This window comes from Salmo salar, chromosome ssa02 (assembly GCF_905237065.1).
Source record: "Salmo salar chromosome ssa02, Ssal_v3.1, whole genome shotgun sequence".
Taxonomy (NCBI): domain Eukaryota; kingdom Metazoa; phylum Chordata; class Actinopteri; order Salmoniformes; family Salmonidae; genus Salmo; species Salmo salar.
In genome coordinates, this window is record NC_059443.1 from 5,453,279 (window position 1) to 5,478,480 (window position 25,202).

Genomic DNA, 25,202 nt, shown 5'->3' on the forward strand with positions numbered 1-25,202 from the left:
AACATTATACAGAAACAGGAATATGACAGAACATTACACACAAACAGGAATATGACAGAACATTACACACAAACAGGAATATGACAGAACATTATACACAAACAGGAATATGACAGAACATTACACATAAACAGGAATATGACAGAACATTATACACAAACAGGAATATGACAGAACATTATACACAAACAGGAATATGACAGAACATTACACACAAACAGCCTGGTGTTAAACAACACCACAACAGAGTGTCAGCCTGGTGTTAAACAACACCACAACAGAGTGTCAGCCTGGTGTTAAACAACACCACAACAGAGTGTCAGCCTGGTGTTAAACATCACCACAACAGAGTGTCAGCCTGGTGATAAACAACACCACAACAGAGTGTCAGCCTGGTGTTAAACAACACCACAACAGAGTGTCAGCCTGGTGTTAAACAACACCACAACAGAGTGTCAGCCTGGTGTTAAACAACACCACAACAGAGTGTCAGCCTGGTGTTAAACAACATCACAACAGAGTGTCAGCCTGGTGTTAAACAACATCACAACAGAGTGTCAGCCTGGTGTTAAACATCACCACAAACCACCACTCCTCTGACTCAGCTTGGCAGGACTTGCTAGAGCAGGAGCTTGGCTTGGTTAAGCTTGGCAGGAAAACCAAGACATACTAATGGACTAGGTTGGGCACAGCCACCAAAGGAAAGAGTACTGGCTAATTGAGCAGTTAATGCAATGATTGGCAAGCATAGTAGAAGACAGTCTGACTAGATGAAGACCAGACATAGTAGAGGAGGACAGTCTGACTAGATGCAGACCAGACATAGTAGAGGAGGACAGTCTGACTAGATGAAGACCAGACATAGTAGAGGACAGTCTGACTAGATGAAGACCAGGCATAGTAGAAGACAGTCTGACTAGATGAAGACCAGACATAGTAGAGGAGGACAGTCTGATTAGATGCAGACCAGACATAGTAGAGGACAGTCTGACTAGATGAAGACCAGGCATAGTAGAGGAGGACAGTCTGACTAGATGAAGACCAGACATAGTAGAGGAGGACAGTCTGACTAGATGCAGACCAGACATAGTAGAGGACAGTCTGACTAGATGAGGACCAGACATAGTAGAGGAGGACAGTCTGACTAGATGAGGACCAGACATAGTAGAGGACAGTCTGACTAGATGAGGACCAGACATAGTAGAGGACAGTCTGACTAGATGAAGACCAGACATAGTAGAGGAGGACAGTCTGACTAGATGAAGACCAGGCATAGTAGAGGAGGACAGTCTGACTAGATGAAGACCAGACATAGTAGAGGAGGACAGTCTGACTAGATGAAGACCAGACATAGTAGAGGAGGACAGTCTGACTAGATGAGGACCAGACATAGTAGAGGAGGACAGTCTGACTAGATGAAGACCAGACATAGTAGAGGAACAGTCTGACTAGATGAAGACCAGACATAGTAGAGGACAGTCTGACTAGATGAAGACCAGACATAGTAGAGGAGGACAGTCTGACTAGATGAGGACCAGACATAGTAGAGGAGGACAGTCTGACTAGATGAAGACCAGACATAGTAGAGGAGGACAGTCTGACTAGATGAAGACCAGACATAGTAGAGGACAGTCTGACTAGATGAAGACCAGACATAGTAGAGGAGGACAGTCTGACTAGATGAAGACCAGACATAGTAGAGGACAGTCTGACTAGATGAAGACCAGACATAGTAGAGGAGGACAGTCTGACTAGATGAAGACCAGACATAGTAGAGGACAGTCTGACTAGATGAAGACCAGACATAGTAGAGGAGGACAGTCTGACTAGATGAAGACCAGACATAGTAGAGGAGGACAGTCTGACTAGATGAAGACCAGACATAGTAGAGGAACAGTCTGACTAGATGAAGACCAGACATAGTAGAGGAGGACAGTCTGACTAGATGAAGACCAGACATAGTAGAGGACAGTCTGACTAGATGAAGACCAGACATAGTAGAGGAGGACAGTCTGACTAGATGAGGACCAGACATAGTAGAGGAGGACAGTCTGACTAGATGAGGACCAGACATAGTAGAGGAGGACAGTCTGACTAGATGAAGACCAGACATAGTAGAGGAGACAGTCTGACTAGATGAAGACCAGACATAGTAGAGGAGGACAGTCTGACTAGATGAAGACCAGACATAGTAGAGGAGGACAGTCTGACTAGATGAAGACCAGACATAGTAGAGGAGGACAGTCTGACTAGATGAAGACCAGACATAGTAGAGGAGGACAGTCTGACTAGATGAAGACCAGACATAGTAGAGGACAGTCTGACTAGATGAAGACCAGACATAGTAGAGGAGGACAGTCTGACTAGATGAAGACCAGACATAGTAGAGGAGGACAGTGTCGTGTCTTTGGCTATGCCGGATTAAGTGATATGACATGCTAACTTATAAAATGATTTCTCTGTAATTAATATTACCTGATTAAGCTAATCATGTAAATGTAATTAACTAGAAAGTCGGGGCACCACGGAAGAACGTTTATAGAGCTGTTATCTTCCGAATAAACTCTTAAAATACTTAGTAATATTTTACCTCGATAGCAGTCAATATTAACCCTTGTCTTATTTTCAGTCTCATAATGAAAGTTGTAAATTCTTGGCTATCTTCACGAACCCTGGCTAACAAGTTGAATCAGCAATACAAAATTGGGTTTAATTATTTATTTACTAAATACCTAACTAATCACACAGAATTACAAATACACAGAATACAATGATGTCATACAGAAAACGTCCCGGTAGACGGAACAGATATGACGGCTGGTTACACAAAGGAAAGGGGGTTGGGCTTGAATGAAAGAGCGGGAAGATTTAGGAACACAGAAACAGCAGCTATGCTATCGTAAATACATTATCTTATGCATTCTAAATTACCGCCCATTTGGAAAAGGAAAATGCAATAAATATTTACTCTGAGCTGCGCTCGGTAGATTGGTCGTAGATGCTGGCCGGGTTGGCCAACAGATCTCCCTGTTTTCGGAAGAATGTCAATGGTGGTCCATTGGATACGTGGTGGTATCTTCGTCTGGTTGTTAGACTGGATCCGTCGTCCGTCCTTTCCTAACCCACGTTAGCAGCGGCCGCTGCTAACTCAACGGCTAGGAAGTAGCACTTCTGTAGTGAATAAGCTCAAAGTTCATACCAGTTCATACCAGAGCTCACGCCGAGGTTGGCTTAGTTCTGTACTTGACATGTGTGTCCTTCTAACGTAGAGGCTGCAGACCTCCCGTACTGGAACCAACCTGGTTATCTTTTCGTCAAAGGAGTATATAGTGGAGAGGGGGAGGGAGGTGTTTCATCGTTTATAACCCTTGTCTCTTCACAGGGTTGGGCCACTGATCGAGCAGGGCACTTTCCTTATGAAAACCCAAATCTCTCATTCGGAAGCTAAAATTACATTTCATCTCCTAACAAACATTTTCAATATAAACATTTCAATTGCATAACAATTCCATGTGACTCTGATAACTAGAGGGTGGATACTTTCCCAGGTACAGTTTATGTCGTCCTGTCATCAGTCATAAGGTCTCAGATGACAACCGAACTGACATACATACTCATTACGTTCCCAAGCATATTTCCAACTGGTTTTATTAACAAAATATGTGGTACCTTTCCCCATTTGTTTGATGTTCCCAGACTCTCTATATTTAACAGGACAGCAGTCCTTCAGTAGGGTCAGTAAGAGAGGGGAAGGGAGAAAGGTATTTATGGGGGGGGGTCATAAACCTTACCCACAGGCCAAAGTCATGAAAACAGTCTGACTAGATGAAGACCAGACATAGTAAAGGACAGTCTGACTAGATGAGGACCAGACATAGTAGAGGAGGACAGTCTGACTAGATGAAGACCGGACATAGTAGAGGACAGTCTGACTAGATGAAGACCAGACATAGTAGAGGAGGACAGTCTGACTAGATGAAGACCAGACATAGTAGAGGAGGACAGTCTGACTAGATGAAGACCAGACATAGTAGAGGAGGACAGTCTGACTAGATGAAGACCGGACATAGTAGAGGACAGTCTGACTAGATGAAGACCAGACATAGTAGAGGAGGACAGTCTGACTAGATGAAGACCAGACATAGTAGAGGAGGACAGTCTGACTAGATGAGGACCAGACATAGTAGAGGACAGTCTGACTAGATGAAGACCAGACATAGTAGAGGACAGTCTGACTAGATGAAGACCAGACATAGTAGAGGAGGACAGTCTGACTAGATGAAGACCAGACATAGTAGAGGAGGACAGTCTGACTAGATGAAGACCAGACATAGTAGAGGAGGACAGTCTGACTAGATGAAGACCAGACATAGTAGAGGAGGACAGTCTGACTAGATGAGGACCAGACATAGTAGAAGACAGTCTGACTAGATGAAGACCAGGCATAGTAGAGGACAGTCTGACTAGATGAAGACCAGACATAGTAGAGGAGGACAGTCTGACTAGATGAAGACCAGACATAGTAGAGGAGGACAGTCTGACTAGATGAAGACCAGACATAGTAGAGGACAGTCTGACTAGATGAAGACCAGACATAGTAGAGGAGGACAGTCTGACTAGATGAAGACCAGGCATAGTAGAGGACAGTCTGACTAGATGAAGACCAGACATAGTAGAGGAGGACAGTCTGACTAGATGAGGACCAGACATAGTAGAGGAGGACAGTCTGACTAGATGAAGACCAGACATAGTAGAGGACAGTCTGACTAGATGAAGACCAGACATAGTAGAGGAGGACAGTCTGACTAGATGAGGACCAGACATAGTAGAGGAGGACAGTCTGACTAGATGAAGACCAGACATAGTAGAGGAGGACAGTCTGACTAGATGAAGACCAGACATAGTAGAGGAGGACAGTCTGACTAGATGAAGACCAGACATAGTAGAGGAGGACAGTCTGACTAGATGAAGACCAGACATAGTAGAGGAGGACAGTCTGACTAGATGAAGACCAGACATAGTAGAGGAGCAGTCTGACTAGATGAAGACCAGACATAGTAGAGGAGGACAGTCTGACTAGATGAAGACCAGACATAGTAGAGGAGGACAGTCTGACTAGATGAGGACCAGACATAGTAGAGGAGACAGTCTGACTAGATGAAGACCAGACATAGTAGAGGAGGACAGTCTGACTAGATGAAGACCAGACATAGTAGAGGAGGACAGTCTGACTAGATGAAGACCAGACATAGTAGAGGAGGACAGTCTGACTAGATGAAGACCAGACATAGTAGAGGAGGACAGTCTGACTAGATGAAGACCAGACATAGTAGAGGAGGACAGTCTGACTAGATGAAGACCAGACATAGTAGAGGACAGTCTGACTAGATGAAGACCAGACATAGTAGAGGAGGACAGTCTGACTAGATGAAGACCAGACATAGTAGAGGACAGTCTGACTAGATGAAGACCAGACATAGTAGAGGAGGACAGTCTGACTAGATGAAGACCAGACATAGTAGAGGAGGACAGTCTGACTAGATGAAGACCAGACATAGTAGAGGAGGACAGTCTGACTAGATGAAGACCAGACATAGTAGAGGACAGTCTGACTAGATGAAGACCAGACATAGTAGAGGACAGTCTGACTAGATGAAGACCAGACATAGTAGAGGAGGACAGTCTGACTAGATGAAGACCAGACATAGTAGAGGAGGACAGTCTGACTAGATGAAGACCAGACATAGTAGAGGAGGACAGTCTGACTAGATGAAGACCAGACATAGTAGAGGACAGTCTGACTAGATGAAGACCAGACATAGTAGAGGAGGACAGTCTGACTAGATGAAGACCAGACATAGTAGAGGACAGTCTGACTAGATGAAGACCAGACATAGTAGAGGACAGTCTGACTAGATGAAGACCAGACATAGTAGAGGAGGACAGTCTGACTAGATGAAGACCAGACATAGTAGAGGAGGACAGTCTGACTAGATGAAGACCAGACATAGTAGAGGACAGTCTGACTAGATGAAGACCAGACATAGTAGAGGAGGACAGTCTGACTAGATGAAGACCAGACATAGTAGAGGAGGACAGTCTGACTAGATGAAGACCAGACATAGTAGAGGAGGACAGTCTGACTAGATGAAGACCAGACATAGTAGAGGAGCAGTCTGACTAGATGAGGACCAGACATAGTAGAGGAGGACAGTCTGACTAGATGAAGACCAGACATAGTAGAGGACAGTCTGACTAGATGAAGACCAGACATAGTAGAGGAGGACAGTCTGACTAGATGAGGACCAGACATAGTAGAGGAGGACAGTCTGACTAGATGAAGACCAGACATAGTAGAGGAGGACAGTCTGACTAGATGAAGACCAGACATAGTAGAGGAGGACAGTCTGACTAGATGAAGACCAGACATAGTAGAGGAGGACAGTCTGACTAGATGAAGACCAGACATAGTAGAGGACAGTCTGACTAGATGAGGACCAGACATAGTAGAGGACAGTCTGACTAGATGAAGACCAGACATAGTAGAGGAGGACAGTCTGACTAGATGAAGACCAGACATAGTAGAGGAGGACAGTCTGACTAGATGAGGACCAGACATAGTAGAGGAGGACAGTCTGACTAGATGAAGACCAGACATAGTAGAGGAGACAGTCTGACTAGATGAAGACCAGACATAGTAGAGGAGGACAGTCTGACTAGATGAAGACCAGACATAGTAGAGGACAGTCTGACTAGATGAAGACCAGACATAGTAGAGGAGGACAGTCTGACTAGATGAGGACCAGACATAGTAGAGGAGGACAGTCTGACTAGATGAAGACCAGACATAGTAGAGGACAGTCTGACTAGATGAAGACCAGACATAGTAGAGGACAGTCTGACTAGATGAAGACCAGACATAGTAGAGGACAGTCTGACTAGATGAAGACCAGACATAGTAGAGGACAGTCTGACTAGATGAAGACCAGACATAGTAGAGGACAGTCTGACTAGATGAAGACCAGACATAGTAGAGGAGGACAGTCTGACTAGATGAGGACCAGACATAGTAGAGGACAGTCTGACTAGATGAAGACCAGACATAGTAGAGGAGGACAGTCTGACTAGATGAAGACCAGACATAGTAGAGGAGGACAGTCTGACTAGATGAAGACCAGACATAGTAGAGGACAGTCTGACTAGATGAAGACCAGACATAGTAGAGGACAGTCTGACTAGATGAGGACCAGACATAGTAGAGGAGGACAGTCTGACTAGATGAAGACCAGACATAGTAGAGGAGGACAGTCTGACTAGATGAAGACCAGACATAGTAGAGGAGGACAGTCTGACTAGATGAAGACCAGACATAGTAGAGGAGGACAGTCTGACTAGATGAGGACCAGACATAGTAGAGGAGGACAGTCTGACTAGATGAAGACCAGACATAGTAGAGGAGGACAGTCTGACTAGATGAGGACCAGACATAGTAGAGGAGGACAGTCTGACTAGATGAAGACCAGACATAGTAGAGGAGGACAGTCTGACTAGATGAAGACCAGACATAGTAGAGGAGGACAGTCTGACTAGATGAAGACCAGACATAGTAGAGGAGGACAGTCTGACTAGATGAAGACCAGACATAGTAGAGGAGGACAGTCTGACTAGATGAAGACCAGACATAGTAGAGGAGGACAGTCTGACTAGATGAAGACCAGACATAGTAGAGGAGGACAGTCTGACTAGATGAAGACCAGACATAGTAGAGGACAGTCTGACTAGATGAGGACCAGACATAGTAGAGGAGGACAGTCTGACTAGATGAAGACCAGACATAGTAGAGGAGGACAGTCTGACTAGATGAAGACCAGACATAGTAGAGGAGGACAGTCTGACTAGATGAAGACCAGACATAGTAGAGGAGGACAGTCTGACTAGATGAAGACCAGACATAGTAGAGGAGGACAGTCTGACTAGATGAGGACCAGACATAGTAGAGGACAGTCTGACTAGATGAAGACCAGACATAGTAGAGGAGGACAGTCTGACTAGATGAAGACCAGACATAGTAGAGGAGGACAGTCTGACTAGATGAAGACCAGACATAGTAGAGGAGGACAGTCTGACTAGATGAAGACCAGACATAGTAGAGGAGGACAGTCTGACTAGATGAAGACCAGACATAGTAGAGGAGGACAGTCTGACTAGATGAAGACCAGACATAGTAGAGGAGGACAGTCTGACTAGATGAAGACCAGACATAGTAGAGGACAGTCTGACTAGATGAAGACCAGACATAGTAGAGGACAGTCTGACTAGATGAAGACCAGACATAGTAGAGGAGGACAGTCTGACTAGATGAAGACCAGACATAGTAGAGGAGGACAGTCTGACTAGATGAAGACCAGACATAGTAGAGGACAGTCTGACTAGATGAAGACCAGACATAGTAGAGGAGGACAGTCTGACTAGATGAAGACCAGACATAGTAGAGGAGGACAGTCTGACTAGATGAAGACCAGACATAGTAGAGGAGCAGTCTGACTAGATGAAGACCAGACATAGTAGAGGAGGACAGTCTGACTAGATGAAGACCAGACATAGTAGAGGAGGACAGTCTGACTAGATGAGGACCAGACATAGTAGAGGAGGACAGTCTGACTAGATGAAGACCAGACATAGTAGAGGAGGACAGTCTGACTAGATGAAGACCAGACATAGTAGAGGAGGACAGTCTGACTAGATGAAGACCAGACATAGTAGAGGAGGACAGTCTGACTAGATGAAGACCAGACATAGTAGAGGAGCAGTCTGACTAGATGAGGACCAGACATAGTAGAGGAGGACAGTCTGACTAGATGAAGACCAGACATAGTAGAGGACAGTCTGACTAGATGAAGACCAGACATAGTAGAGGAGGACAGTCTGACTAGATGAAGACCAGACATAGTAGAGGAGGACAGTCTGACTAGATGAAGACCAGACATAGTAGAGGAGACAGTCTGACTAGATGAAGACCAGACATAGTAGAGGAGGACAGTCTGACTAGATGAAGACCAGACATAGTAGAGGAGGACAGTCTGACTAGATGAAGACCAGACATAGTAGAGGACAGTCTGACTAGATGAGGACCAGACATAGTAGAGGAGGACAGTCTGACTAGATGAAGACCAGACATAGTAGAGGAGGACAGTCTGACTAGATGAAGACCAGACATAGTAGAGGAGGACAGTCTGACTAGATGAGGACCAGACATAGTAGAGGAGGACAGTCTGACTAGATGAAGACCAGACATAGTAGAGGACAGTCTGACTAGATGAAGACCAGACATAGTAGAGGAGGACAGTCTGACTAGATGAAGACCAGACATAGTAGAGGAGGACAGTCTGACTAGATGAAGACCAGACATAGTAGAGGAGGACAGTCTGACTAGATGAAGACCAGACATAGTAGAGGAGGACAGTCTGACTAGATGAAGACCAGACATAGTAGAGGAGACAGTCTGACTAGATGAAGACCAGACATAGTAGAGGAGGACAGTCTGACTAGATGAGGACCAGACATAGTAGAGGAGGACAGTCTGACTAGATGAGGACCAGACATAGTAGAGGAGGACAGTCTGACTAGATGAAGACCAGACATAGTAGAGGAGGACAGTCTGACTAGATGAAGACCAGACATAGTAGAGGAGGACAGTCTGACTAGATGAAGACCAGACATAGTAGAGGACAGTCTGACTAGATGAAGACCAGACATAGTAGAGGAGGACAGTCTGACTAGATGAAGACCAGACATAGTAGAGGAGGACAGTCTGACTAGATGAAGACCAGACATAGTAGAGGAGGACAGTCTGACTAGATGAAGACCAGACATAGTAGAGGAGGACAGTCTGACTAGATGAAGACCAGACATAGTAGAGGAGGACAGTGTCGTGTCTTTGGCTATGCCGGATTAAGTGATATGACATGCTAACTTATAAAATGATTTCTCTGTAATTAATATTACCTGATTAAGCTAATCATGTAAATGTAATTAACTAGAAAGTCGGGGCACCACGGAAGAACGTTTATAGAGCTGTTATCTTCCGAATAAACTCTTAAAATACTTAGTAATATTTTACCTCGATAGCAGTCAATATTAACCCTTGTCTTATTTTCAGTCTCATAATGAAAGTTGTAAATTCTTGGCTATCTTCACGAACCCTGGCTAACAAGTTGAATCAGCAATACAAAATTGGGTTTAATTATTTATTTACTAAATACCTAACTAATCACACAGAATTACAAATACACAGAATACAATGATGTCATACAGAAAACGTCCCGGTAGACGGAACAGATATGACGGCTGGTTACACAAAGGAAAGGGGGTTGGGCTTGAATGAAAGAGCGGGAAGATTTAGGAACACAGAAACAGCAGCTATGCTATCGTAAATACATTATCTTATGCATTCTAAATTACCGCCCATTTGGAAAAAGGAAAATGCAATAAATATTTACTCTGAGCTGCGCTTCGGTAGATTGGTCGTAGATGCTGGCCGGGTTGGCCAACAGATCTCCCTGTTTTCGGAAGAATGTCAATGGTAGTCCATTGGATACGTGGTGGTATCTTCGTCTGGTTGTTAGACTGGATCCGTCGTCCGTCCTTTCCTAACCCACGTTAGTAGCGGCCGCTGCTAACTCAACGGCTAGGAAGTAGCACTTCTGTAGTGAATAAGCTCAAAGTTCATACCAGTTCATACCAGAGCTCACGCCGAGGTTGGCTTAGTTCTGTACTTGACATGTGTGTCCTTCTAACGTAGAGGCTGCAGACCTCCCGTACTGGAACCAACCTGGTTATCTTTTTGTCAAAGGAGTATATAGTGGAGAGGGGGAGGGAGGTGTTTCATCGTTTATAACCCTTGTCTCTTCACAGGGTTGGGCCACTGATCGAGCAGGGCACTTTCCTTATGAAAACCCAAATCTCTCATTCGGAAGCTAAAATTACATTTCATCTCCTAACAAACATTTTCAATATAAACATTTCAATTGCATAACAATTCCATGTGACTCTGATAACTAGAGGGTGGATACTTTCCCAGGTACAGTTTATGTCGTCCTGTCATCAGTCATAAGGTCTCAGATGACAAACCGAACTGACATACATACTCATTACGTTCCCAAGCATATTTCCAACTGGTTTTATTAACAAAATATGTGGTACCTTTCCCCATTTGTTTGATGTTCCCAGACTCTCTATATTTAACAGGACAGCAGTCCTTCAGTAGGGTCAGTAAGAGAGGGGAAGGGAGAAAGGTATTTATGGGGGGGTCATAAACCTTACCCACAGGCCAAAGTCATGAAAACAGTCTGACTAGATGAAGACCAGACATAGTAAGGAGGACAGTCTGACTAGATGAGGACCAGACATAGTAGAGGAGGACAGTCTGACTAGATGAAGACCAGACATAGTAGAGGAGGACAGTCTGACTAGATGAAGACCAGACATAGTAGAGGAGGACAGTCTGACTAGATGAAGACCAGACATAGTAGAGGAGGACAGTCTGACTAGATGAAGACCAGACATAGTAGAGGAGGACAGTCTGACTAGATGAGGACCAGACATAGTAGAGAGGACAGTCTGACTAGATGAAGACCAGACATAGTAGAGGACAGTCTGACTAGATGAAGACCAGACATAGTAGAGGAGGACAGTCTGACTAGATGAAGACCAGACATAGTAGAGGAGGACAGTCTGACTAGATGAAGACCAGACATAGTAGAGGAGGACAGTCTGACTAGATGAAGACCAGACATAGTAGAGGAGGACAGTCTGACTAGATGAGGACCAGACATAGTAGAAGACAGTCTGACTAGATGAAGACCAGGCATAGTAGAGGACAGTCTGACTAGATGAAATCCAGACATAGTAGAGGACAGTCTGACTAGATGAAGACCAGACATAGTAGAGGAGGACAGTCTGACTAGATGAAGACCAGACATAGTAGAGGAGGACAGTCTGACTAGATGAAGACCAGACATAGTAGAGGAGGACAGTCTGACTAGATGAGGACCAGACATAGTAGAGGAGGACAGTCTGACTAGATGAAGACCAGGCATAGTAGAGGACAGTCTGACTAGATGAAGACCAGACATAGTAGAGGAGGACAGTCTGACTAGATGAAGACCAGACATAGTAGAGGAGACAGTCTGACTAGATGAGGACCAGACATAGTAGAGGAGGACAGTCTGACTAGATGAAGACCAGACATAGTAGAGGAGGACAGTCTGACTAGATGAGGACCAGACATAGTAGAGGAGGACAGTCTGACTAGATGAAGACCAGACATAGTAGAGGACAGTCTGACTAGATGAAGACCAGACATAGTAGAGGAGGACAGTCTGACTAGATGAAGACCAGACATAGTAGAGGAGGACAGTCTGACTAGATGAGGACCAGACATAGTAGAGGAGGACAGTCTGACTAGATGAAGACCAGACATAGTAGAGGAGGACAGTCTGACTAGATGAGGACCAGACATAGTAGAGGAGGACAGTCTGACTAGATGAAGACCAGACATAGTAGAGGACAGTCTGACTAGATGAAGACCAGACATAGTAGAGGAGGACAGTCTGACTAGATGAAGACCAGACATAGTAGAGGAGGACAGTCTGACTAGATGAAGACCAGACATAGTAGAGGAGGACAGTCTGACTAGATGAAGACCAGACATAGTAGAGGAGGACAGTCTGACTAGATGAAGACCAGACATAGTAGAGGAGGACAGTCTGACTAGATGAGGACCAGACATAGTAGAGGAGGACAGTCTGACTAGATGAAGACCAGACATAGTAGAGGAGGACAGTCTGACTAGATGACGACAAGACATAGTAGAGGAGGACAGTCTGACTAGATGAAGACCAGACATAGTAGAGGACAGTCTGACTAGATGAAGACCAGACATAGTAGAGGAGGACAGTCTGACTAGATGAGGACCAGACATAGTAGAGGACAGTCTGACTAGATGAGGACCAGACATAGTAGAGGAGGACAGTCTGACTAGATGAGGACCAGACATAGTAGAGGACAGTCTGACTAGATGAAGACCAGACATAGTAGAGGAGGACAGTCTGACTAGATGAAGACCAGACATAGTAGAGGAGGACAGTCTGACTAGATGAAGACCAGACATAGTAGAGGACAGTCTGACTAGATGAAGACCAGACATAGTAGAGGAGGACAGTCTGACTAGATGAGGACCAGACATAGTAGAGGAGGACAGTCTGACTAGATGAGGACCAGACATAGTAGAGGACAGTCTGACTAGATGAGGACCAGACATAGTAGAGGACAGTCTGACTAGATGAGGACCAGACATAGTAGAGGAGGACAGTCTGACTAGATGAAGACCAGACATAGTAGAGGAGGACAGTCTGACTAGATGAAGACCAGACATAGTAGAGGACAGTCTGACTAGATGAGGACCAGACATAGTAGAGGACAGTCTGACTAGATGAAGACCAGACATAGTAGAGGAGGACAGTCTGACTAGATGAAGACCAGACATAGTAGAGGAGGACAGTCTGACTAGATGAAGACCAGACATAGTAGAGGACAGTCTGACTAGATGAGGACCAGACATAGTAGAGGACAGTCTGACTAGATGAAGACCAGACATAGTAGAGGAGGACAGTCTGACTAGATGAAGACCAGACATAGTAGAGGAGGACAGTCTGACTAGATGAAGACCAGACATAGTAGAGGAGGACAGTCTGACTAGATGAGGACCAGACATAGTAGAGGAGGACAGTCTGACTAGATGAAGACCAGACATAGTAGAGGACAGTCTGACTAGATGAAGACCAGACATAGTAGAGGAGGACAGTCTGACTAGATGAAGACCAGACATAGTAGAGGACAGTCTGACTAGATGAAGAACAGTGTACTGGGTATCAGAGAGGAACTAGGAGAATGTGAGAAGTTACATGAGGACATGGTGACTTTCTTTTAAGGTCAAGGTCATATGTACTTTGTGTGTCGTCTGTCCTCAGGTCTCCCAGGAGAGAAGGGGGAGAGGGGGATTCAAGGTGTGGGGACACAGGGCCCCAGAGGTCCACCAGGGCCACCAGGTAAGGACCATCAGCCCCTTACATTCTCTCATCACGCCTTTCTTCTCCCATCACACTCCTCCCTCCCTCACCTTACATCCTCTCATCACTTCTCTCTTCTCCTCCCATCACACTCCTCCCTCTCATCCTTCCATTTTACAGAATCACAATCACCTTTATTCGCCAAATACATTTGCATATACAGGAAGTTGACTTGGTGAAGTGGTGCTGCCACAACAAACAAAATGCACCCATTTTGATTTAAACAAAACTTTCCATTGTTTTACTAATCCACAAACAGTATTTATAGACAGTTTATACTAATCCACATGCAGTATGTAGAGAAAGAGTTTATACTAATCCACATGCAGTATGTAGAGACAGAGTTTATACTAATCCACATGCAGTATGTAGAGGCAGAGTTTATACTAATCCACATGCAGTATGTAGAGACAGAGTTTATACTAATCCACATGCAGTATGTAGAGGCAGAGTTTATACTTATCCACATGCAGTATGTAGAGACAGTTTATACTAATCCACATGCAGTATGTAGAGGCAGAGTTTATACTTATCCACATGCAGTATGTAGAGACAGTTTATACTAATCCACATGCAGTATGTAGAGACAGAGTTTATACTAATCCACATGCAGTATGTAGAGACAGAGTTTATACTAATCCACATGCAGTATGTAGAGGCAGAGTTTATACTTATCCACATGCAGTATGTAGAGACAGAGTTTATACTAATCCACATGCAGTATGTAGAGGCAGAGTTTATACTAATCCACATGCAGTATGTAGAGACAGAGTTTATACTAATCCACATGCAGTATGTAGAGATAGTTTATACTAATCCACATGCAGTATGTAGAGACAGAGTTTATACTAATCCACATGTAGTATGTAGAGAAAGAGTTTATACTAATCCACATGCAGTATGTAGAGATAGTTTATACTAATCCACATGCAGTATGTAAAGATAGTTTATACTCATCCACATGCAGTATGTAGAGACAGTTTATACTAATCCACATGCAGTATGTAGAGATAGTTTATACTAATCCACATGCAGTATGTAGAGACAGTTTATACTAATCCACATGCAGTATGTAGAGGCAGAGTTTATACTAATCCACATGCAGTATGTAGAGACAGAGTTTATACTAATCCACATGCAGTATGTAGAGATAGTTTATACTAATCCACATGCAGTATGTAGAGACAGTTTATACTAATCCACATGCAGTATGTAGAAGCAGAGTTTATACTAATCCACATGCAGTATGTAGAGATAGTTTATACTAATCCACATGGAGTATGTAGAGACGGAGTTTATACTAATCCACATGCAGTATGTAGAGACAGAGTTTATACTAATCCACATGCAGTATGTAGAGATAGTTTATACTAATCCACATGCAGTATGTAGAAGCAGAGTTTATACTAATCCACATGCAGTATGTAGAGACAGAGTTTATACTAATCCACATGCAGTATGTAGAGGCAGAGTTTATACTAATCCACATGCAGTATGTAGAGACAGAGTTTATACTAATCCACATGCAGTATGTAAAGATAGTTTATACTCATCCACATGCAGTATGTAGAGACAGAGTTTATACTAATCCACATGCAGTATGTAGAGATAGTTTATACTAATCCACATGCAGTATGTAGAGACAGTTTATACTAATCCACATGCAGTATGTAGAGACAGTTTATACTAATCCACATGCAGTATGTAGAGATAGTTTATACTAATCCACATGCAGTATGTAGAGACAGTTTATACTAATCCACATGCAGTATGTAGAGACAGTTTATACTAATCCACATGCAGTATGTAGAGACAGAGTTTATACTAATCCACATGCAGTATGTAGAGACAGTTTATACTAATCCACATGCAGTATGTAGAAGCAGAGTTTATACTAGTCCACATGCAGTATGTAGAGACAGAGTTTATACTAATCCACATGCAGTATGTAGAGGCAGAGTTTATACTAATCCACATGCAGTATGTAGAGACAGAGTTTATACTTATCCACATGCAGTATGTAAAGATAGTTTATACTCATCCACATGCAGTATGTAGAGAAAGAGTTTATACTAATCCACATGCAGTATGTAGAGATAGTTTATACTAATCCACATGCAGTATGTAGAGACAGTTTATACTAATCCACATGCAGTATGTAGAGACAGTTTATACTAATCCACATGCAGTATGTAGAGATAGTTTATACTAATCCACATGCAGTATGTAGAGATAGTTTATACTAATCCACATGCAGTATGTAGAGACAGTTTATACTAATCCACATGCAGTATGTAGAGGCAGAGTTTATACTAATCGACATGCAGTATGTAGAGACAGTTTATACTAATCCACATGGAGTATGTACAGTGTGTACACTTACTTCTCTTTGTCATCCTCCCTTCACCCCCTCACCTTCCATCTTACTTCTCCTTGTCATCCTCCCTTCACCCCCCTCACCTTCCATCTTACTTCTCCTTGTCATCCTCCCTTCACCCCCCTCACCTTCCATCTTACCTCTCCTTGTCATCCTCCCTTCACCCCCCCTCACCTTACATCTTACCTCTCCTTGTCATCCTCCCTTCACCCCCCCTCACCTTCCATCTTACTTCTCCTTGTCATCCTCCCTTCACCCCCCTCACCTTCCATCTTACTTCTCCTTGTCATCCTCCCTTCACCCCCCTCACCTTCCATCTTACCTCTCCTTGTCATCCTCCCTTCACCCCCCCTCACCTTCCATCTTACTTCTCCTTGTCATCCTCCCTTCACCCCCCCTCACCTTCCATCTTACCTCTCCTTGTCATCCTCCCTTCACCCCCCTCACCTTCCATCTTACCTCTCCTTGTCATCCTCCCTTCACCCCCCCTCACCTTCCATCTTACCTCTCCTTGTCATCCTCCCTTCACCCCCCCTCACCTTCCATCTTACCTCTCCTTGTCATCCTCCCTTCACCCCCCTCACCTTCCATCTTACTTCTCCTTGTCATCCTCCCTTCACCCCCCTCACCTTCCATCTTACTTCTCCTTGTCATCCTCCCTTCACCCCCCCACTCGTCTTCCCTCCACAATCCTCCCTCAAGCATTTAGAAATGCCAGATAATACATGCGTAGATATGCACCCCATTCACTGCCACCTTATAGAGACAATCCAACACAATAATGAGAGGTGTTTCTAGGACAGTATGGGTTTCATGGGACACTAACGGCTGACACACTTTAATAAAAACATGTCAATCAAAGGCCACACTATTTTGTTGATTGAGAACTGTTGGGTATTCAGACTACACTGTGACTGCAGTGAAATTCCTCTTACTAGGGGTTTTCTGGAAAGAAAACAACAGTTGAAACTTTTAATAACAACAGAAAAATCCTCATGTGTTTTGGATTTAAAGTTGATCTGTCTTGGATTGCTGTCTATAATGTCAAACAGATGTTTGGACAATATTTTTGGGAGAAACAAACCCTTTGTATTGATTCTTCTTTGTACACTACAATTTATTTAAGCAGAAAATCAATACAGGACAATGCATCTGATTGTTGTTTAATCGATACTCAACTCTGACAAAGTTCTCTGAATTATATTAATGACAAAACAACATTTGTGAAAGTTCACGATGAAACATCAGGAGACTGTGGGTCCTGGCAGAGGCTTTACTACTTTCATGGAAATCAGGGATGATATTTTTAGAACCAAAAGCATCTCTCACTGAGCACCACAATGCCTCAGATTGTTGCCATGTCAGCAAACATAGGTATGTGTGTTCATGGCTGGAACTGGGGCTGGGACTGGGCTGCTGTAGTCAAACTAGACTGGAACTGGACTGCTGTAGTCAAACTGGACTGCTGTAGTCAAACTGGACTGGGACTGGACTGCTGTAGTCAAACTGGACTGGAACTGGACTGCTGTAGTCAAACTGGACTGCTGTAGTCAAACTGGGCTGGGACTGGGCTGCTGTAGTCAAACTAGACTGGAACTGGACTGCTGTAGTCAAACTGGACTGCTGTAGTCAAACTAGACTGGAACTGAACTGCTGTAGTCAAACTGGACTGGAACTGGACTGCTGTAGTCAAACTGGACTGGACTGCTGTAGTTAAACTGGGCTGCTGTAGTCAAACTGGGCTGGGACTGGACTGCTGTAGTCAAACTAGACTGGAACTGGACTGCTGTAGTCAAACTGGGCTGCTGTAGTCAAACTGGACTGCTGTAGTCAAACTGGGCTGGGACTGGACTGCTGTAGTCAAACTGGGCTGCTGTAGTCAAACTAGACTGGGACTGGACTGCTGTAGTCAAACTGGACTGAGACTGGGCTGCTGTAGTCAAACTGGGCTGGGACTGGACTGCTGTAGTCAAACTGGACTGAGACTGGACTGCTGTAGTCAAACTGGACTGCTGTAGTCAAACTGGGCTGGGACTGGACTGCTGTAGTCAAACTGGACTGTGACTGGACTGCTGTAGTCAAACTGGGCTGCTGTAGTCAAACTGGGCTGGGACTGGACTGCTGTAGTCAAACTGGACTGGGACTGGACTGCTGTAGTCAAACTGGACTGCTGTAGTCAAACTGGACTGGGACTGGACTGCTGTAGTCAAACTGGGCTGCTGTAGTCAAACTGGACTGCTGTAGTCAAACTGGACTGGGACTGGACTGCTGTAGTCAAACTGGACTGCTGTAGTCAAACTGGGCTGGGACTGGACTGCTGTAGTCAAACTGGACTGGGACTGGACTGCTGTAGTCAAACTGGACTGCTGTAGTCAAACTGGGCTGCTGTAGTCAAACTGGACTGCTGTAGTCAAACTGGGCTGGAACTGGACTGCTGTAGTCAAACTGGACTGCTGTAGTCAAACTGGGCTGGGACTGGACTGCTGTAGTCAAACTGGACTGGGACTGGACTGCTGTAGTCAAACTGGACTGCTGTAGTCAAACTGGACTGGGACTGGACAGCTGTAGTCAAACTGGACTGGGACTGGACTGCTGTAGTCAAACTGGACTGCTGTAGTCAAACTGGACTGGAACTGGACTGCTGTAGTCAAACTGGGCTGCTGTAGTCAAACTGGGCTGGAACTGGACTGCTGTAGTCAAACTGGACTGGGACTGGACTGCTGTAGTCAAACTGGACTGCTGTAGTCAAACTGGACTGGGACTGGACTGCTGTAGTCAAACTGGACTGGGACTGGACTGCTGTGGTCAAACTGGGCTGCTGTAGTCAAACTGGGCTGCTGTAGTCAAACTGGGCTGGAACTGGACTGCTGTAGTCAAACTGGACTGCTGTAGTCAAACTGGGCTGGGACTGGACTACTGTAGTCAAACTGGGCTGGCACTGGACTGCTGTAGTCAAACTGGACTGCTGTAGTCAAACTGGACTGGGACTGGACTGCTGTAGTCAAACTGGACTGCTGTAGTCAAACTGGACTGGGACTGGACTGCTGTAGTCAAACTGGACTGCTGTAGTCAAACTGGACTGGAACTGGACTGCTGTAGTCAAACTGGGCTGCTGTAGTCAAACTGGACTGGACTGCTGTAGTCAGACTGGACTGGGACTGGACTGAAGGACGTTCTTCTGTAGTGGAAACTTCAACAGAAGTAGGATAATAAATGAATCCAAACTGTCTGATCTGGGTTCAGGGCATTATTCTGAGGGAACCCACACGTATTTATACACACTGCCTGCAGTCTGGACACTCAACAACACACAGACTATTTTACATCCTAGTTTGTCATTGCAGAAGTAACAGGAGGAACGATTCATAAAACATAGTTTTCATTATTTTATCTCTACAGTTTACAACATGGTCAGCCATAGCAAGAGACTGGTTTTTGGTGTGTAATTTGTCCCATGTAGATCCTGTTTCTAACTGTGTATCTTGCCTCCACAGGTCTTCTAGGAGAGGGCCGTACAGGCAGCCAAGGTCCTGCCGGTAGACCAGGCAGCCAGGGCACCCCAGGGCGACCGGGCACCCCTGGATCCACGGGCCCTGCTGGTGCTGCTGGCTACTGCGACCAGAACTCCTGTTTGGGCTACAACATTGGAGGTAACCACCATCAGAACACATAGATATCCCTATCTAGAAGTTCTGGATACTGTAGGACTGAGATTACTAGGAGGAACTGGGTTTTATACCACAGTAAATCTGATGGATACTGTGTATGGTTATGCACTGAGTGTACAAAACATTAAGAACACCTTCCTAATATTGATTTTGCCCTCAGAACAGCCTCAATTCGTCGGGGCATGGACTCTACAAGGTGTCGAAAGCGTTCCACAGGAATGCTGGCCCATGTTGACTCCAATGCTTCCCACAGTTGTGTCAAGTTACCCCCGTTCAAAGGCACTTAAATGTCTTTCCCATTCACCCTCTGAATGACACACATACACAATCCATGTCTCAATTGTCTCAAGGCTTAAAAATCCTTCTTTAACATGTCTCCTCCCCTTCGTCTACACTGATTGAAGTGGATTTAACAAAGTGACATCAATAAGGGATCATAGCTTTCACCTGGATTCACCTGGTCAGCATGTCATGAAAAGAGCCGGTGTTCTTAATGTTTTGTACACTCAGTGTATACTATTCCTGAATTCAATCAAAACAGAAATGTAGAAAGAGAGAGTAACAGTAACTGCTCTGTATGTCAGATCTAATGTCTTCTCTTGTCATTCTAGTCAGCTGCTGTTTCCACCCAGTATTTTGAAGGGACAATGACCCAGTGGTTAGTTAGTGTTATTTCCATTAGATGAAATGAAAGACACTTGACCATGTTTATTGCAGATCATTTCAGGACATAAACAACTCCAGTGTCTGGCTCCGCCCCTGACTTTCCAACTAGTAAAAGTATTTTCCCCAGTGACTGACTAACTGGCGACTGGTAAATCTTACACAGATTGACATTGTAATTGTCCCTATAAATTCCGTAAAGTATTTTAGAGCTATTGAAATGTTTTGCTGTGCCATATGTTCTCGTGAGACGTTTTATACACACTATGAATGTTTAATATGAGTGACCATGTCCTTAGTTTATTTTATTTAACTAGGCAAGTCAGTTAAGAACAAATTCTTATTTATAATGACGGCCTACCCCGGCCAAACCCGCCCTATGGGACTCCCAATCACACCCAGATGTGATACAGCCTGGATTCGAACCAGGGACTGTAGTGACACCTCTTGCACTGAGATGCAGTGCCTTAGACTGCTGCGCCACTCAAGAGCCCTTAGTGGGCCTGCTTTCTTTTGACTGGTTATTACTTCACTGCTAACTTGGTCTAAAAGGATATTAACACTAAGACAATTATGCTATAGCTGTTTTGATTGAATTCAGGCAAGGTATTTGTCATTGAACAATTGGTTCATTCCCACAGATGTGGTAAAAATGGGGTTGTATCACTATAAGATGGGAGTGCCTCTTACAGCGATGTGTGGTGCGCATTTGACCTAAAATGCTTCCTCACAACTTGTGCATGTCTGAGTTACTATACTGTAAGTATACTGGATGTAAATCCATGTATCCTGTGTGACTCTCATTTCACTGTTCTACATCTTTATGACATTTTCTTACATTAAGAAAGAGAAATAAAGATTACAGCACTATGTTGTGCCTGTACATGTCTGCTTTCAGAGCTCTGATGAGCAGCTGCCATAACACAGCAGTCTGAGTCAGCGATACTGACTAGCACAACCACTAGTGGGTCCATGTGGTATTTTGAATGGTAGCATGTTGGTGGTCTGGTATCTGTACTGATGGAAGGTACGTGTTTCTCTGTGTCTCTGTCTGTCTCCTCTGGTCTGGTTCTAACTCAAGAAGGACAGGAACAGGAATATGAGAATGACTACTGAGCAACATTCTCTTAGTTCCAGACTCCCGTCCTCCGCATAAAAAGACCATCAGCCACCCTCTCCTCTCCCCACATAAAGAGACCATCAGCCACCCTCTCCTCTCCTCTCCCCACATAAAGAGACCATCAGCCACCCTCTCCTCTCCCCACATAAAGAGATCATCAGCCACCCTCTCCTCTCCCCACATAAAGAGACCATCAGCCACCCTCTCCTCTCCCCACATAAAGAGACCATCAGCCACCCTCTCCTCTCCCCACATAAAGAGACCATCAGCCACCCTCTCCTCTCCCCACATAAAGAGACCATCAGCCACCCTCTCCTCTCCCACATAAAGAGACCATCAGCCACCCTCTCCTCTCTCCTCCTCTCCCCACATAAAGAGACCATCAGCCACCCTCTCCTCTCCCCACATAAAGAGACCATCAGCCACCCTCTCCTCTCCCCACATAAAGAGACCATCAGCCACCCTCTCCTCTCCCCACATAAAGAGACCATCAGCCACCCTCTCCTCTCTCCTCCTCTCCCCACATAAAGAGACCATCAGCCACCCTCTCCTCTCCCCACATAAAGAGACCATCAGCCACCCTCTCCTCTCCCCACATAAAGAGACCATCAGCCACCCTCTCCTCTCTCCTCCTCTCCCCACATAAAGAGACCATCAGCCACCCTCTCCTCTCCCCACATAAAGAGACCATCAGCCACCCTCTCCTCTCCCCACATAAAGAGACCATCAGCCACCCTCTCCTCTCTCCTCCTCTCCCCACATAAAGAGACCATCAGCCACCCTCTCCTCTCCCCACATAAAGAGACCATCAGCCACCCTCTCCTCTCCCCACATAAAGAGACCATCAGCCACCCTCTCCTCTCCCCACATAAAGAGACCATCAGCCACCCTCTCCTCTCCCCACATAAAGAGACCATCAGCCACCCTCTCCTCCCCCTCTTTTCTTCCCCACATAGAGACTATCACTACCCCCCTCCCTTCACCCCTCACTACCACTTGAGATCACCACCACTGTGTTCAAACAATCGCTTCACTCTCCATCTATCTCTGCCTGTCATCAGACATTGTGTGTTGATCTTGCTAACCTCGCATCACATCACCCCGCTTGGAAAACAATCCATCTGGATTTTTCTAAAAGACATGAATCAGAAGATATTGTTTCCTAGACAATGCTTTGCTCCAGCCACCCACCAGCCGCCATCTTCCTTCCTCCCTGTGTGTATCTTCTCTCTCCTGATCAAGGCGTCCTTGTGAATGACAAATACTAATCAGACTCCCACTTACTCCCACTGGTGTGTCTCACCCTCCCTCTTATACATCCACGGCTACACACTGTGTTCTTCTTCTCACTGCAGTAATATTGTACCTGTGGCTCTCTGTCTGCTTTCTCCTGTACGTCATTCTGCTAACCCAGATGCTAACCCGGGCAACAAGCTAACCGCAGACAACAAGCTAACTTAGCGGTGGTGGTTTAGAAAGAGGTTGCTAGTGATGACACCCCATTGATCCAGATGTTCCCCACAATAGTACAACTCCCCCACACCAACTACCAAAACTATCACCCCACTGGCCGTTATGACCCCCGTGGAAATTACAACAACGATGATGAAGACGATGAGGAAGATGAGGAGGAAGAGGACCCATTCGCTGGGTATAGAGGCTACCCCCCTCAGTACTACCAGCCCAATTACCCTCACCCCCCTGCACGCCCTGCACCCCAATCCCACTCCCAGGACACTGAGCTAAGGTCCCCAGGGATAATGATGAGCCGTTTCTCCAGAGACGTGGTCACACAGAGAAGAGCCACCGCTAACACAGCCCAGACAGGACAGACAGGGCAGACTGGACAGAGGAGCGATGCTGCAGCAGATACTGAAGGAGAGGTGGAGGTGATTGGAGAAGTCCAGACAGGACAGACAGGACAGAGGAGCGATGCTGCAGCAGATACTGAAGGAGAGGTGGAGGTGATTGGAGAAGTCCAGACAGGACAGAGGAGCGATGCTGTAGCAGATACTGAAGGAGAGGTGGAGGTGATTGGAGAAGCCCAGACAGGACAGACAGTCCAACCACCTCTCTATGTCCCTGTGGGTTAATGAAGATGTCAAAAATATGTTCGGTATTCGTCAGTTGCCCCCGTGTCGCTAGCCAGGGTCTCCTGTATGCTATTCCTGTATGATAGCGCTGACAGATTAGGATATCCGAAAAGTGCCTGATTTCTGTAAATGCTGGTGTGTGGGATGTAGGGGGACTGATGTAGGGGGACTGATGTAGGGGGACTGAGGAAGAGAAGCTATCCCCAGTGATGTACATTAAAATCACTTACCTTTTTAGTGAAGTTGCATGCAGCCTTTGAGCCAGCGCATTGTGAATTACTGGACTGTGTCTTTGGGTTGATGTGTAATAAGTCAAACATCTTTTTGTAATTTGAGATTATGAATTGATGACATTTGTACAGGCTGTCTGATCTTTATAACCATGTGTCATTTACATTATAGTGCTTCCATGTTGACTTTACCCTCAATCTTTAAGTTGTCAAGCCAGTTCTCACAATGATTTCTCAGTATTTGTGTACAGTGGCCTCTCTTCTTGATTTAATATGATACATTGTGACCTCTGTTGAAGCAGCCTTCCCCCCACTGTTATTGTACGATGAGGAATTTGTTTTTTAAGTATGCCTAAACATTGAGGAACTAAACTTTAACCACTGTCCTATCAAAGAAAACTACAGCTATTGTAAGACTCTCACGCGTTCTGTCCAATCGTACTGTTATCGCATTGTTAATTGACATGGACTTGGTCTTGTCCGACTAGGTGTTAGCTACGCTTACTCGTCACAGGCAACGACAGAGAAGGTGCTAGAAGGACTTGTGATGAGCTCCACAAATCTGAAGTTTAATGTTTTCCTTATTGCCTTTCCAATTTGTTGTTGTTGTTGTTATTATTATGATGATTATGCAACGTGGCGCCCGTCCACTGTGAGGAGAGTGTTGAATATAGTTAGGCCTGTGGTCTAATTTGTGTTTTTGGACAGAAATGGAATTCCGAATGGAGAACTAACAGGTACCAGTGAAATGTCTCATCAGACCTGACCACCAAACCTTAGAAACTGATTTAGGAAGTTATTTATTTATACTTTATTATTTGTTTTATAACCAATAAAACTGTAATACAACAGTGAACTGTTCTGTAGCTCGGTGTTTGATTAGTAGGGTCTGTTAGAACTAGGTATAAGTTCTGTTGTCTGA

General features: G+C 44.9%; 1 pseudogene; it reads left to right on the top strand.

Moving 5' to 3' along the window:
- LOC106573090 (collagen alpha-1(XIV) chain-like) overlaps positions 1–25,136 on the top strand; it is a 263,151-nt pseudogene extending 238,015 nt beyond the window's left edge.
- Positions 25,137–25,202: the final 66 nt, after the last annotated feature.